Source organism: Thermobia domestica, chromosome 3 (assembly GCF_964235325.1).
Source record: "Thermobia domestica chromosome 3, izTheDome1.hap1.1, whole genome shotgun sequence".
In the NCBI taxonomy this organism is placed as follows: domain Eukaryota; kingdom Metazoa; phylum Arthropoda; class Insecta; order Zygentoma; family Lepismatidae; genus Thermobia; species Thermobia domestica.
The window spans coordinates 93104671-93108824 of record NC_137456.1 but is presented as its reverse complement, the minus strand read 5'-3'; positions in this window follow the sequence as shown (position 1 = coordinate 93108824).

Below are 4154 nucleotides of genomic sequence, written 5' to 3'. Positions count from 1 at the left end.
CAGTTTAGGATGGTGAGAAAAAACGGTCTCTCTCTGCGAAGACGGACAACGTTGACGCAACGTCCTCCCAGTGATTTTGATGAAAAGTTACTTAAGTATCAACGTTATGTGATAAACTTAAGAAAAACTCACAATTACCCTTTGTAACAGATTGGAAATGCAGATGAAACTGCAGTTTACTTCGATATGCCGACTAAGGTTACTGTTAATGCTAAAGCACCAAAGTATTTTCCGGTTAGAACAACTTAAAGTGAAAGAATGCGTATTACAATGATACTTTGTGCTTTAACTGTCGGAAGGAAACTCCCAACTTTCGTTATCTTAAAGGGTAAGAATTTGCCGAAGGTAAAGTTGCCGGACGGTGTTGTTGTGCGTGCTCAGGACAAGGGATGGATGACGGAGGAACTGATGAAGGATTGGCTGGAGGTCGTTTGGAATCGACGTCCAGGAGCTTTGCTAAAACAGAAAGGGATGCTGGTGCTCGATGCTTTCCGTGGGCATGTCACTGATGGTGTCAAGAGGAAGCTTAAGAATGTGAACACTGATTTGGTCATTATTCCAGGAGGAATGACATCACAACTTCAAGTCCTTGATGTTCTTGTAAAGAAGCCGTGTAAAGACAAAATGCGATCCTTATACACGAATAGAATTCTTGAGGGAAAACATCCCCTAACCCCGACAGGAAAAATAAAGAAACCGACAGTATCACTTCTTCTAGAGTGGATCAGAATTTCATGGAAAAGTGTATCCAGCGAAAGCATCATCAAGGGATTCAAGAAGTGTTGTGTGTCTAACAGCCTGGACAGGTCGGAAGATGATGTGTTGTGGGACGATGCAAATGATGAGCAAAGTCATATCATTTCAAGTGAGGATGAAAAAGATATTGAGAAGTCAAGCGACAGTGGAGAGGTAGACAGTGAGACGTCAAGCGAAAATGAAGATGAAGACTATAGTGGGGCATCAACTGAAAGAGAGTAAAACATGAAAAGAAGTCTTTAAGAAGGGCAAAAAAATGACAGTGATATGATTGAATTACGCTAAACACACTACTAACGCTACCCATAGTACGCATACATACATAATAGAGTATATTAAGGTTTAATAAAATTTGTAAAACGTTCTGTATTTTCTCAGAGGTCCTAAAAACGAAAGTCGACTTATATTCGGGGTCGACTTATATTCGGAACAATACGGTAAATTGTCATGTGTCAGTCTGTTACTATACAACTTTTTTTTCGAAGTAAATCCTACTCTTCTTTTGATTACAATCATGTCTTGGGAAGGAAAAAAATCTTTCAGGTAGCTGCATGAGGCCCGGTAAGCCGTAGTTTTCCCATAGTGGTATACGTGATAATACAGGAGTAAAAATAACCAATAACTGCTATATATGAGCAAGGAAATGTGTCAAGAATCAAATTTCGAGGCAACAATGAAAAAAGAATCACCCATTTAATACTAGAGAACTTAATGGGCTAAGAAATAAGATGATAAACCCTCGCATGAAACGTAAGCAAACCGGGAACATAGTATCTGTACAAAGAAAACTGGTCGAGAGAAAATGTTTCGAGTTGAAAAGAGAATACTACAACAGTTTGGAGACAAATTATTAAATCACGCCAATCTTTTGTGCAGCAATTTTAAACGAATTCTAAGAAAATCCAACTTTTAATTTCTTCATACTGAAACTAGAATATCTTTTCCGTTTTGTTAGCTTTCTCCATTTAAAAAAAAAATCATTCTAGCAACTAATTAAAAGACAAGAGAGAAACTGATTTCAGATTTGAGTTCAGTGACCTTGACTATCAATTAAAATTTGCAGCTCTAAAGCTGACGTTTATTCATTAAGGGCTCATGATCACGCGGTCACACCTCAATAAAAGCAATAAGACAGATCATGTTTCAATGACTCCATTTATTAGCAAGTTTTACTTCTTGTGACTCTAACGCTGACATAAATGAAGAAATAACGTTGAAACAGAGAAGAAGGGCTGTAGGTTACTAAAGTTCTTGGGCTCTTTTAGTATGAGAGTGGTCCTGCGGTGAAATCTCGTTGGGGTCTTAAGATTAATGCCATGGTTCGGCGTCAAGTTTACGAGAATATGTGACAATCATCCTCAGAAACTCATAGGTCCGTTAAAGAGTCACTAATTTAATTAATTAGGATGAGAGGAGAAACAGATAGCTAAAGAGCAATTATCTCGACCAAGTTCGTATATGGAGACAATCCCGTTAACGTATGAAGGACTTTATAGTGATTATCTATAACCCATATCCTATGTACGTAACTGAAGTTTTAAGTTCTGTCTTTTGCAAGATACCTAGAGCAATTACCTCGACTGAGTTCGTTAATAAAGTCAATCTATTAACGGATTAGCGGAAAACGGTGACTTTAATGGTGGGTATCTATACCCCATATCCCATGCATACAAACATGAATTCTATTTTTTGTAGTAGACAATTGGGAGATTATGTAGTCCGAGTTTGTTATTGGAGTCAATGAGTTAAGGTGTAAACGGATAACGATGACTTAAATTGCGTCTTCTATAACCCATATCCTGTACATGTAAGCAAATTTTTAAGTTGGTTCTTGCAACAGATACATAAAGCAATTACCTCGAACGATTTCGTTAATGGAATCAATTCGTTAAGATATTAACGGATAACTGCAATTTTAACGATGGCTACCTATAACCCATATCCTATGCATTTAAGTGAATGATTGAATTTTGTTTTTTGTTAGTGGAGTCAATATTAGTTAACATTTATAACCATAAATATCTATTGCTTATATCCCATTAATGGAAACCAATTTTTGAATTGTTTTTATGCAGCGGAGCAATTATCTTGAACGATTTCGTTAATGGAATCAATACGTTATTACCTTAACGTAACTTTTAGCAGTGCTTGAACTCCTTCGTGGCTAAGTGGTTAGCGTACGAACCTTTGGCGTGGGAGACCCGGCTTCGATTCCCGGCGGTAGCTCATGTGGTTCGGATTCCACGTTAATAAGTAGATCCACGTCTCATATAGTCTCGCTGCTGAAAGGAACGTTAACATCCAAATTAACTCAACTCATTTAACAGTGCTTATCTCTAACCCATATTTCATACATGTAATCGATTTTTTAACTCTGTTTTTCTTGAACTGATTATCTTCGCCAAGCTCGTTAATCGAGTCACTTTATTAACATCTTAACGGTAACCGGTGACTAATGGTGTCTATCCATATTCAAAATATTTAAGTACTTCCAGTAATCCTGATTACTGTCTTTACCAGAATTCATTTATTTCGTGATCTATTGTCTCTGAACCTATAAATAGAGACAATTCGGTTTCTGGTTTTGTTATAGAACTTTTGGGTGTCGATCCAGTATTCTAAAGGAATTAGGAAGTTTCTTCAATCAAGATAAAGAACTTCAATGTAGGAATGCAACAATGTTGGAAGAATCTAGAATCTACATTGAGAAAAATCCGATATCCGGACAGCAGTATATTGTACAAATATACGGAATCCAAATGTTTAGTACGAAAATTTGTACGGAGCATATGCTACATACGTACAGTACGTAATGACATTTTCCAGCTTAGATGTTACATCACTCAGCCGCAGGATGTATATCATTTAACAGTCTTCCGTATATTACACACGATACGTATGTTACATACGTCAACTATATGTTATACATGTCGATCTGTATATGAAATCATTACCGACAATACGGAAAGTACGTATAGATGAAATACTTATACGGACAGTATTATAAAACATACTTTTTCAGTTATACGTTTGTTGCAGCATGTTATATATAGTCGTACTTTAAGTGCAAAAGCTACAACACTTGCATATGTAACTTACGTTTCCACGTATGCCACGTGTATTTTTTCTCTCTGTGTAAGAAGTTTTGAAGAATGTTTGCTACTCTGCGGGGCACAGATATAGCAACCATGCGTGGTTAGTCTAATCCTGAGCTTGATTCCAGGTGGATATTATCGAATAATTATTACTAATCAGCTTCTTACAATATTTAAGTTTTTGGAGCTTCAGTTTGCCTTTCATGGCGATCGAAGCACCCCCAGCTTCGCAACTACCTTTTTTGCTTAGGAACATAAAGATAGAAGAGCTAGTTAAAACTATAAAATCGATAAAAAACAACG